Source organism: Pseudophryne corroboree, unplaced genomic scaffold (genome assembly GCF_028390025.1).
Source record: "Pseudophryne corroboree isolate aPseCor3 unplaced genomic scaffold, aPseCor3.hap2 scaffold_1181, whole genome shotgun sequence".
Lineage (NCBI taxonomy): Eukaryota > Metazoa > Chordata > Amphibia > Anura > Myobatrachidae > Pseudophryne > Pseudophryne corroboree.
Genome location: NW_026967806.1, coordinates 159893 through 173760, shown reverse-complemented (window position 1 = coordinate 173760; position 13868 = coordinate 159893).

Sequence of the window (13868 nt, the reverse complement as noted above, 5' to 3'; positions counted from 1 at the left end):
AGATAGTAGAGATGAAGATAAGAAACGTGTTATAAATGCAGTCGTATGATTATGTATGTGGTCGCCGATTGGGGTCTTGTTGATGTCTTGTCTGATGTCTTGTCCGGATTGTCGTATCTTTACTGTAGCTTTGCGGTAATTGGCCAACAAAGCTTCTTCAAGTGTCCATAAAAAGAATTACAGTCTCTAAAAGCTCATTAGGTGTCTGTGACACAGTTCATCAGTGGTCTGTATAAAAGTGTTATAATGTTAGGTTCCTGGTGCTCAGAACAAGAGAGATGTTATGAAGTGAGTCCAGAGCACCAGGACGTAATGCTGGGAAAGGGGAATGGAAAGGGAACAGCCCCCGGCGCCCTATCTCCGTTGTCTCGCCCGTGCGGTCAGCACACTCTTGCGAGACTATGGTTGCTTGAGCCCATGGCAGCCGCATTTGAAGGGCGGATTACGTCTGCCCAACTTCGATGCCCCCTCAGGTCTTAAAGAGAGACAAAGAGTGTACCGAGACAGTGTGATAACAAGGGGCCCTTTAACTGAAACAACCAAGGCCAGGGGCTACTAACTAGCCTAAAACTAAATGTATGTGCGGCTTGCCGCCAAAGGAAAAGAATAACAAAGGAAATGCTGACCACACACCGACACAATACTTTTGTGTACCGGCGGTGACAGCATAAGCAGAACCCTCTGCAAAACACCAGTGACAGAAATAATAACGGAATACAGCGGCCTGGGCCGACGGACGCGGCACAGCCGCTACTCACGGAACCGGTACGAATACTGGCAAACGGACAGGAACCTCCAATGCTGCCGACACAAATTCTGAGAACTGGAGGACAGGGAGAATCCCAAACGACAGACCGGTGGACACCAAGAAGCCAGAAACTTGACCAGGCACAGCAAAGCCACTGGACTTCAGGACAGGAACACTTAACGGCAGGACACGGGATCAGACACAGGAATCAACACAGGGACTGACACAGGAATTCAGGGACTGGTAGGAACAAGCTCAGAACTCAAGCAGACTGGAAACTTAGAAATATCACCAGCATCTGCGAACTGCACTGAGCCAGCATATAACAGAGAGACCTAATTAATAATCTCATGCAGCTGCCCTGTTGCATGACTCCAAACTGACAAGATGCAATTAGCAGCCAGGTGAGGCTGAACACATGGGAACAAGCTGCAATTACACAGACTCACCAGCGGCAGCAACCAAGAGTATTCTAAAACAGAGCAACGGGAAATCCTGGCCTGTAAGACAACTTATAAACATAAAATACATAACTGACATGCAAAACAGGAATGAGCCACAGCCGTGGCTCATAACAAAAAGGTCATCAAATTCTTCTTCCAGGTGGATTACTTGGTACCTCTGAGAAAATCAAAGGAGAAACGGGTGAAAGAAACAGTCCTTGGAATCATATCTTATCACAACATTGTCTCAATCGTTGGGTCATAAATTTACTTCAGGCAACACTTTTCCAATGTAACACAATCCCTCTGAGTTTGGGGCAAGGAACCTATACGCCTTTCTCCCACATATGAAATATGCATCCTTGGGGAGAACATATGGGACAGAATATGACATAACCATATTACAAATTTTCCAGGTAAAAAAATCCTATCCCTAATTCTCTCATCTGTCTAGTACACGTATCCGGTTGTATGATATATGCACAGTATCCTGGTGATACTTCTCCAACTCGCATGGTCCTACTTCCTAGAGTGTACCTATACCGGATATATTTTCCACCGTCGGCCATTTGGCGTATAAGTTCTGAGTCTATGGGCATTCTGTCGGCTCTATGTAAAAATGTCATGGTTTGGTTGTTCCATGACACTTCCCAATTTCCCGGCTTTCGGGGATTGGAAATGTTAAAACATATTAGGGACCTATCTACATGGTATTGGTGGAGCTTCAAACTAGGGGGACTAGAAATATTAAATCTCTTGTCCACTGGTCTCCCACCCTTTAACTCAAGTACCTCATCTACCGTTAAAGGATATGGCACTAGTCCTGACTTTCTATGACCTTGAGGTAATTGTGAGCACACCCAACAGTCTGTCTGATTTAACACTTTACCCACCAATGAGTGATAGTCATTCAATGGATGCCGGTCCATGTTGATATTAAAACTGGACTGACATTGCTTGATGCAAACGTCCTCAACTATATTTTTACAATTCCTACAGATGCCGTTCTCTTCAGCTAACAATCCTTCACAATGTCTATTAATGTCATGGCTACTAGATCGTTTTCTGATACTCACCTTTGCTCGGTGATTGTGTTGCTCTTGGAATCTTACAAATCCATCCTGATCATCAGAACCCATTCCAGATCCTTTCTCGACCTTACTGGTACTCTCACCGAAACAGACTGCTCTGGCCAACAACAGGGTCAACAGGAAAACACAGACTGCAGTCTCTTGGGGGCGAGTCCATCTTACAGGAGGTGAAAGAGAAAGTTGTAATGGGGGTACAGAAAATAATTGAAGGGAAAGAAAAATGTTACGATAATTTGTCCTCTGGTCTTATTGTTCTTCTTGCTCAAATGTCATCTCAAAGGTGCTGTCTCTCACTCTTCCCAAAATGAACACTCCGGTGATACAATATTCTTTCCGAATCAGCGATCTTTCTGTAAGGCGCATAAATCTTGCATTACCATTTGTCTAACTGATGTGTGACATACTATCCGTAAAACATGAAAGAACAAACAGAGAGAGAGAGAATAGGAAAGGAAAACATTGTCAGATTCATCAACAGGCTGTCGCATCAACATGTCCACCGGTATCTCTGCACAGTCTCCCCACCAGTATCTCCACTCTCCACCCTTTGCGTCTGGCCAAACACAACGATGCTGGTAAGATATACTGGGGTTGGGTAGACCTCTGAAAAAGACCAAGTAGTCATGTGACGTTTGAGTTCTGTTGGTGAACGTTGGAGATGAGAAGAAAACATTTAAAGATAAATTACAAAGTTTACCCGGCTGTCCCTGTGTCTACAAGGAACTGACCTCCCAATTGCATTGACTGTAACCTCAGGCTTACTATCAAGGCTAATGATCAACTTTACTGGCTGCACATTACAGGTGCGGCCCAAAATTCTTCATATGTGATCCCTGATTATAATTTCGTGTGTCATAACTTGGCTCGTGTTCTTGTCTAGGGGGTCTGACTTTATGTGGGCTGTTACAGTTGCTTGCATAATGCCCTTCTCTTTTACAAAGATAACAAACCCTTGGCTTCCTCCATGTGCCAGTGTCCTGGGGTTTTGGTCAATTTGATGCCTCCTCTAGTGCTTGGATGCTCATCACCATCAACCGCTCTCCCTGTGCTTCCCTGGTTCTTCGGATATTATGGTCATGTTGTTGTCTAAGGGGTTGATATACCTGGTATGTGTCTTTAAACATACAATTTCGTGCATAATGACCTTTCCTCTTGCAACTATAACATCTTATCACATTCGACTTACCCACAGGGGTCTGGGGCTTAGACTGAGGTAGTTTACTTATTGTCACCAGCTTACCCCCTTGTGACTCCCTGTGCTTGCTGATATTCCGTTCGTGCCCAACAGCGGACTTTCTTAATGCAGCCACCGAGATACTTCTCCAGTTAGGTTGAGTGGTCTGTATCCTTGTTCTCAACACTTTTGTTAAACCTTTCATTAATACATAAACCGCTACTTCTCTATGATGTATATTTATCTCAATGTCTACGATCCCAGTGTATCTAGCCATTACCTGCAGTGCTCGATTGAAATAATTAGAAGCAATTTCACCTTCTTTTTGTCTTATGGAGAAGATTTCGTTCCACTTGACAACAGCTGGGAAATATACTCCTAATTGAATGTTGATCTGTTTAACATTTTCCTGATTGTATTCCTCAGTAAGAGGTACCTCTGCGTCTAACTTACAATCAGTAATGAATTTCGCAGGGTCAGTATTGGAGGGCAAACATGCCCTCAGCACTGTCCGCCAATCTTTATTGGTGGGTTCTGTGGAGTTTCATAGTTCTTTAATAAACCTCTGACATGCGGCTAGATCTCTCCTGGGATCAGGAAATTCAGACATAATTGTCCTTAATTCTGTCCGGAACCAGGGGCGGTGCATTGCACTGTTCTTGGCGGGAGTGATTGCCAGAGCGTCAGTCTGTCCATTTGGGATTGCAATCACCCTGACAGGATTAAGTTCAACAACATCATCTGGTGTTGGCTCTACAATATGAGGTGTATTTGTCTGTGCATGATATACAATACCGTACTTACCTGCGGACACGACCTCACCTGACCCTCCGTAAGGGGGTTTGACTACTGCCTTTACCGATTGGGCCGTGCCCACCTGGGTGTCTCGTATGATGGCTGCTGGAAAAGGTGCCGACATCGTGCTGGGCTCACTTTCTTGCTTGTAATCCTTGGGGAAGTTTAACATGAGTGCAGCTTGCACGGGTTAGAATTTGTACATTTATCAGTTTTCCTTCTATCATTATTACATTTATTACATTTACTCTTATCATTATTAATACAGTTACTAAGTGCACAATTATCATCATATCGCAGTATGCCATTCTCTGTAGCCATTGCTTCTCCAGTTGCCATATGTTTCCTGCTAAAGTGAGAACAAGCTGTGTAAGATAATCTTCCTTGTATCTCACCTTCCTGTTGTCATAAATGTAAACAATTATAATGTCTATTCCGTTGCTTCCCGGATTTTATGAGACCTATCCTTCTCCTTAAATTTTGCAAAACCTCAGGATTAAAATTGCCCACCCTGGGAAACTTATCCCCATCGTTCACAGTCATACGTTCCCACTCATTGCATAAAACCTCTGCGTGTGATCCATATTTTTCACACATTATGTAGCTCGCCGACCCAACTGGTCGTGGTACTAAGTCATCCTGAACCTTGGTTGATCGTCCCTCACTTGAGCAACTGGCCCCCATTATTTGCAGGTATTGCCTTCTCAGCGAATGCCCACAAAAAAACAAATTGCCCGACGTAAGGCGACGGTGAAAGTTCAACGAGTGCCTTCACTCACTCTCGCCCACGTTGACCAATACACACAGAAACTGCTTTAGCGCTGGCGTACTCAACTTAGGCCCCTATGTAACCTGTATTTACTAGGGCGTGTGTGAGTAGGTTACCCTCCCCAGTAAGTTTCGGTTGTTGGAGAATTCCTGAGTGATCAACGAACCTCCCTTTAAAATAAAAAAAAACCTACACAAATCACGTTAGAATGTACAAATAGCGTTTATGATCCAACAAAACTGAATGGGTATCAAGGTAACAAACTAATGCACACAATTACATGCGGTACAGTCGCACTGTGTATAAATAACTATTATTTATACGCCTTACGACCAACGGAATCGGTTGCGAAACCTTCAGCCGGAGCTTATTCTCAACACGGGCCTATATGGGTTTTGCGCCAACCTCTCTGTGGGTTGCGCCCACTACCTCTGACCTTTCTTAAGTCAGGGTCTTCAAACTTTAGCGACCTTCTGGTCTGCTGTAATACTAACTTGCTCCTTTTACCTTATTTCACTGTTAACATGAGATGCCTCCCACGCCACCACGTGATATCACTTCACGAGTGTACTTCTACGAAATCTCGAATTGTCTCAAGATTCACCCAAAGAAAAATTAACTTGCATACACACGCTTCTTTCACTTCAAATATACTTTTGATTTTTCTGTACAGAAAATTTCTTTCATTCAGGTAACACAGGTTAATCCCAGAGGAGATGCAGCCAGAGAAGGATCTAGTTTTAGGAAACTGAAAGAAATTGTGCTATTATCTCGAGGCTTCCGTATGGCCTTACTAAAACAATGTTATCGTGTGATTTGTATCTAGTGGGCGTATCTGTACGCACGTTGCGTAAACACGCCACTTGTGTAGGCCTTTGCGTCGCGTACGCTTGACTCGCACTCTGTGAGAGACACGTGTACACAGGCCGGATACGTCCGCAGTAACACAAATAACACTCTTCTATAAATGTAAACAATGTTTAACTATAATCGCTTACCAAACACCACACAGATTCCACTGTATCAACCTTTAACTAGGCCAGGCTGTGTGCGTGTTTTACAATTACTCCCTTTAAGTATTAATCTTACTTTTAACTAAAATAGCATCATATTTTTCTCAGTACGTAATCAATAATAAATGGCAAACAGGAAGGTAGATAGGTAAAAATACACAGATACAATACAATTTTAAATGAATCTAATAATCAATGCTTCCAATAGTATGTTTCACATTGTATAGCTATCTTGTAGAACATACATTGATATGAACACACACATAATTATAATATTACATCTATGTACTAATCACTGGTCTCCCGAGACCCATTCACTTATTCAGTGCTTCTAATTTGCATATGAATATGCTTTTAACTGTCTGTGAAGGTGATTCTCTTCACTGCTAGGAAAAAAAAAACAGTTACACAGGTTAATTTGCATTTCAATGGCCCATCTCACAACAAGCAGTTCAACAGAATCTTAGAGGTAAGGAGAGGGGGAAAAAAAACAAAAACTTTGTTTCTCTGTGTGTCGTTCCTAAATCAAATATTCATTTTATTATTAACTTTCATTAAACCCCATCTAAACTATTTATAATTGATTATGACATGGGTTAAACAAATGCATTGGAAACTCGTAAATGGTGATTTCTTTTTGACAAAGGACGGCTGATTATTTCTGAGTCAACTGAAAATCGGCTATTTAGAAAAAACATTTTTTTTACCTTCCCAAAATGGCCGCTGCTCCTCCCCCTTCCACATCCATTAGAGTTACACAAAATGGAGGACAGACCATGCGGCTTCTTTTGTCACAAAGAAAATCACCATGCAAGCACCTGAAGTTATTTTAGGCCTGGGTTAAAAATAAAACTATCAAGCTATGCAGAGCGATTAAAAATACTTTTAAACCTATTTAAACAGATAAGCAATCCAATCTGAATCAAATACGATATGACTCATTTGAACCTTGTTTTGCAACAATATGGTCAGATATGCAGAGTACAGGTGTGTGCGTGTGTTACATGTGTTGCGTGTGCAGTTGGCACCAAATAGAAATTAAAACCAGATTTAAAAAGACAATAGCTTAACGTGCTTACCTTCCTCGGATCCCACCAGCATCCCTACAAACCAAGCGAAGCAGACGCTTATCTGATCAGCACTACCGTATCCCCAACCTTTACTGATAGATAAAGTCTGCCTTAACCTGCTAGGCTGTGGGTATGAGGAAATCCCAGAACTAGCCCTCAATTGATAGAGTCAAATATTTACCTTTGAAAATAAGCTATGTACTAATACCGTGAAGCCGTTATGGCCGCTAAACCACGTGCACGTGCTACGCACTTTGTACGCTATTTGCATATAAAGACTTCGCACGTGGTACGCAAGTAACGTACACACGCTGTGCTGGGTGTACAGAATACACACAGCGAGCGCACACACAGTCAATAACATTTTAAACCTTAAACACAGAATATGCTTATACTGTAAACCTTAATACCGAGATACTGCAATGATGTAACACTAGTTAACCTTGTTATTAAGCAAGCTGTTTGAGCGATTGAGATGCTCAGAAACCCTTAGTAATAAATGGTGAAACACACAATACTTAGTAAGGTTCCAACAACTTCTTAGATGATTTTAGTATGAAAAAGGGGAAAAACAGTTACAGCTTATACTCTACAAACCTAACATTAATAACTAAACAGAATAACATAAAACAAATATAAACAATAGTGAACGATCGCAAACACAAGTACACAGAGAGAGAACGGATGGCATACACAAAGGGAAGAAATGACTATAGAGAAACTTACATACGTGGGGAATCTTTCGCATGCGCAATCTGGAATCTAGCCCTCAGCTATTCAGGTAGAAAGCCTTGAGTGAGAGAGAGTGAGTGCCCCAGCAATGTTGGTCCTTATATTTACAGCATACATTCACAATACAATGGTCCCTACAATCTCATTGTTCATTGGACACAGGACTATGTCTCCACATTATAGTAAAGGTCATAGGTGGGTTTAAACAGATGGGCTGTGTCCTTCTCCAACTGCTCAGGTGGGCGGTATCCTCTGGATTCCCCCCTGCATATGTAATGAATTGCAAATACAGTGAATGTCTATAAACTACTTTTAAACATAACTATACGCAGCAGTGAACAATCTCTTCCTAACCAACACTGAAATGTTACTATTAAAATACTCTTCAGTTAGATACTAAACACCACCATTCAACCTTTGTCTAACACTTCATATCATGCAAAGAGGAATCCCCATGTCCACGAACCATTTACACTATACATACTTGCAGACATTATTAAGGGGAATATTATCTACAAAACACACTATATAGGTTAAATATGTTACGATCTAGTCGCCCGCTACCAGCTCACAAACTACGCCATAAATACACATCTCCATGCGCAGGCGATGTCGGAGCGTCCCTTACGCAACCTGAGGGGATGCGTACGCACGGGGAAGTGGGTGCACAATCAGCGGGTATGTGCATTGGGGTTAGTACAAGGCATTGTGAATCATGATATTTTTCGACTTTGACACCTCCGCAAAAACCTCAAACGCAAAAAGTAACACAAGGACTAAGCGGCCTAGGCCGCAACGTGCGGCAGAAGCCGCTACTCATGAAACCGGGAGAGAACCCCAACAAACGAGAATCCCCAGATGACTGCAACAGGTTCACTTGAACAGGAAGGATTCCCAGGACCGGCTTCAGAACTCCAGGACTCAGGAGCACAGGGATCAGGATCGACCAGATACACCAGACCAGGAACAGACGTTACAAGGCAGGAACAGCATGCAGGAAGTTATCACCGGCGTCTGTGCCAGGTAGTGAGGGAGAATATAACAGGGAGCCCTCCAATAGCTGCAGCGAAGCTTAATTAGTAATGTTGTGCAGCTGCCCTGCTGCACGACCAGAGCTAACACGTGTATTGATTGATAGGAAGCAATGGGGAACGCGGTTCATCAGTGGCGTCCCCGTTGCTAAGGGTCCGACGGCTAAGCGCGCACGGCATCCCAGCATTGCCAGGGACCCGGCGGCTCAGTGTGCATGGCGTCCTGGCGTTGCTAGGCGCCGGGCAGGGAGGGAGGTACGGCGGCCGTGAACATCGCTCAGAAGCAGACTGAGCTGCGCCGTGGACAGCGGCACCTAACAGTACCCCCTACCCTTGAGGAGGGGTTAAAGAACCCCTAAAGCCGGGTTTCTGAGGAAATTCCTGGAAGAATAATCTCTTAAGTTTAGGGGCATGTAGATCCTTATCCAGGACCCAAGACTTTTCTTCTGGGCCATAGCCTTTCCAGTGAACCAAAAAATAAAGCCGGCCCCGAGAAACTTTGGAACCTAAAACCTTCTCCACCAAGAACTCTTGTTGCCCCTGAACATCCACCGGAGGTCTACCCTGGGAAGTCTTCCGAGGGAATCTCCTGGAAGAAAAATACTGCTTCAGAAGGGAACAGTGAAAAGTATGGCCAATTTTGAGTGATTTAGGCAAGCGTAGCCGAAAAGCAACTGGGTTGACCTTCTTAATGATAAGGAACAGTCCAATAAATTTGGGTCCCAATCTAGTCGAGGGTTGTCGGAGCTTGATATTGCGGGTTGACAACCACACCTTATCTCCCACCTTAAAAGTGCAGAACCTATCAGAAATTATTTTTTCTCGGAAGGCAGCCTTCTTAAGGGCAAGGTGCACCTTTTTCCAAATCATTCTGAGACGGGAAGTTAAGGTTAATGAGGAGACTGGAAAATGAGGGTAAAAAGAATTGGCTCTAGGATGAAAGCCCAAGACCGAAAAGAATGGGGACTCCTTGGTGGAAGAATTACAAGAGTTATTATAGGCAAACTCGGCCAAAGGAAGAAATTCAGACCAATCATTCTGAAGTTTGGCTGAATATAGCCGTAAATACCATTTTAAAGATTGATTAACACGTTCAGTTTGTCCGTTAGACTGTGGATGGTACCCAGATGTTAAAGAGAGTTTCATATTTAATGAGGCACAAAAACGTTTCCAGAAATGGGCGATGAATTGCGGTGCCCGATCAGAGACAATATCCCTGGGTAAACCATGGAGCCTGAACACATGGCGGAGAAATAAAATTGCCAACCCTTGAGCAGAGGGTAATCGGGGAAGAGCAATGAAGTGGGCCATCTTACTAAAACGGTCTACTACCACCCAAATAACTCGAAATCCAGCTGAAAGAGGAAGGCCCACACGAAATCCATGGATATATGTGACCATGGCCTGAGAGGAACGGCTAAAGGTATGAGTTGCCCGACCGGCAACGATCGAGATACCTTGTACTGAGCACAAACCTGACAGGAACTGACAAATTCCCTTACATCTTTAGAAGATTAGGCCACCACACTGAGCGAGAGATTAACTCCAAGGTCTTAGTGATACCCGGATGACCAGAAACCTTATTATCATGAAACTCAGCTAGAACAGTGCCTCTCAGAAATTCAGGGACAAAGAGACGATCAGCAGGAGTAAGTTTAGGACCCTGCAGTTGAAGCTGGACTAACTGAGTAAAAAAATCCTGTGTGAGGCCTGCCCGGATGTATTGATTGATAGGAAGCAACGGGGAACGCGGTGGCGTCCCCGTTGCTAAGGGTCCGGCAGGTAAGCGCGCACGGCGTCCCAGCGTTGCCAGGGACCCGGCGGCTCAGCGCGCACGGCGTCCTGGCGTTGCTAGGCGGCAGGCAGGGAGGGAGGTGCAGCGGCCATGAGCGTTGCTCGGAAGCAGACCGAGCGGCGCCGTGGACTGCGGCACCTAACAGGTATTCCTTCTTCTCTATAAGGCCTAGGCTATTCAAGCCATGGTACGGTTGGTCCACCGGACATGTCAGGTCCCCCATAACAATTCAAAATGGATTAATGATCGCGCACACCTGCAGTGCGGCCCTTGTGATAAAAAGACCCTTCACCGGTCTATATCAGAACATAAAACAATATATCACAAATGCAGCAAACAGGACATTGGAGCAAACAGGAAGGACATTTGTCCGAAAAGCTTCAGGCGTGGTGACTGACTGATCAGGGATCGTACAGCTGGTTGAATACCCGGTGGTGTGACCGTTCTGGACAACTGCATACATATAGGACGGTAACTGCATATGTGACGATCCCCCATCCACCATAGTGGTTACACCCCTTTGTTATCTGTGTTCTTGTGAGTGCAATGCAATAAATATTGTTCCCCTTTTACATCTGGTTGTATTGCTCTATGTCCCTCTCTTTCTGCTTGAGATATTGAACGATGGAATGGGAGAATACTGGAAATGTACAACTACTGGACTGCATTGAAGCCTAGATGGGGTGATACACAGTATACTGGATATGTACAAAACTCACCTCAATGTGAGGACGTTTCCTATTTGTGTCTGCGCTATTTGTGATATATTGTCATTTTATGGTCTCCAGTCATCTTTGCATCCGCCTCCGCGGCCAGGTGGTCACATCCTACGAGGCGATTTCAGTATGGCTCCTTCTCTCCCGGACATTCCAGTTGGATCTCCGACTGGCCCGGGTCACACCTGCACATGCCTCAAATAATACGCCTAGCTCCTCAGACACGACTGTCTCTGTGGTGGTGGTGACACCACTTCTGCTAGAGTAAGGATGGAGGACCTTTGGCCCTCCAGCTGTTGTTGAACTACACATCCCAGCATGTCCTACTACGGTTTTGCTCTTTGGCCATGCTAAAAGTATTGCAAGATATGCTGGGATGTATAGTTCAACAACAGCTGGAGGGCCAATGGTTCCCCATCCCTCTGCTAGAGGGTCGCTCCTTTAACATTGAACTGGGTGCTTCTGCCCATTGATACAAGTCTCAGGGTCTTGGGTTTGGTAACACAGGGCTCTCAGTTCCAGGGTCACTGGCCCAGATCAAAAACCACACTCCAGATATACATATTGCAACTGAGGGTGATATTCAACGCACCAGAGCAGGCGTTTCCCGGGCTACAGGGTCGGCATGTTCAAAGTTCAGTCAGACAATGCCACGGCCGTGGCATACGTCAACCGTCGGGGCGGAACAAAAAGCAGAGCTGCTATGAGACTGGATGTCAAGATCTTCTACTGAGCAGAGAGGTACGCCGAAACTATTTTGTCTATCTTCATACCATAAGTCAACTATTAGGAGGCGAATTTCCTCTGCAGATTTACATCCGGAGGAGTGGGGGTTCCAACATTGATGGCTCAGCTAAATAGGAATCTTTAAAGATACTGTTCCAGGACAAGAGCCCCAGAGGCAATATCGGTGGATACCCTGATGACTCCCTGAACTTTTCAGAGAGTCTACCAGTTTCCTCTTCTTTCATGAGCGAAGACGGGGAGAGTTCTGGTAATCCTCATGGTTCCAGATGGCCTCGCAGGCCGTGCTACACAATCCTTCACTCCTTTTGGTCAACAACCCCTGCTCTTTACCACTTCAAGAGGACCTGCTTCAGTAGGATCTTTTCTTTTATCCGGTCTTATAGTGGCAACGTTTGATGAAGTAGCTGTTGGAAAGACAGTACTAGCTAAAAGCAGATAACCCCATAAGTAAGGTGACTACTTCCAGAGTAATAGGTCATAGGTTCTAGTCCTGGGCATGTCACTTAAAGAAGTGTATACCTACGATGACGATTCCCACTATAATCAGTGCCAGGAAGGAGGTCACTTCTAAACACTACTATAGCGATTGGAAGCGGTATGTCATTTGATGTACAGATGTAGCCATGCTCCATCCACTAGACGGAGACGCGCCCCACTAGACAGAGACGCGCCCCATTCACTAGACAGAGACGCGCCCCATTCACTGGATTGCCTGGTCACGCCAGGAGTGTACGCCTGCGATGGAGCTGCCTCAGATGAGAGTGTCTCCATCTGTAAATAGAGCCAGTATCCGCCTCCTGCTTTTCGGTTGGTGACGTATTTTTAAATTCCTGCAGGCAGGGTTAGATGCGTCCTTGCGACTAGATTCACTTAACGTACAGGTTTCACCCCAGACGTCAGACATTCCTGCAGGGGATTCTACACCTCCAGCCTCCATTCATTTCTCCAACCGCACCTTGTGTGTCTTTCTGCTGTTCTTCTCCAGTCTTCAAATTTGGAAATGTTGGAGACTACGGATTTCACATATCTCACCTGGAAGACCGTTACTCTTCTGGCTTGGCATCTGCTAGGAGATTGTCAGGTTTGAGTGAGTTGTCGTCCAAGCCTCCATATCTCATCATCTTTCATGCTGACAGGGCCAAAGATGGTGCTTGTTCTTAGAGTTACGTCATCAGTTTAGCGGACACTATATGTGGTGCGGGCTCTTCGCATCAATGTGGAGAAGATGGCCACTATTAAAGATTCGGCCTCCTTCTTCGTTCTGTATGCTGCTAACAAGTTAGGCTGGCCAGCTTCCAAGCGGGCTTCTTGACATCATCTGACGCTCTGTTTGGTCTTGCAGGGGTCACAGCACACTCCCACCCGTGATGGGAGCTCTGGGACGTCCCCACTGTAAACTGCACCCCAGCATCCCCTATGGATGTAAGAGAAAATGAGCTTTTGATACTTACCGATAAATCATTTTCTCGGAGTCCATATGGGATACTGGGTGCGCACCCTGTACTGTTCTTTCTGCACGACTGTTCATGTTGTGTGTTGGTTCTCTGCCGGCTGTTACACTTTGCTTCCAGTTTTGTTCTGGTTCTATTCCAGTTTTCTCTAGTATGTTCTATTATATATTCTATATCTTCTATTCTCCAGTTATGTTCCGTCTCTCTACGGGAACAGTTATCTTAACTGGCCTAATGGGGAGGGGCATAGAGGGGAGGAGCTAGCACACACAGACTAAAAAAAATATTGTGCA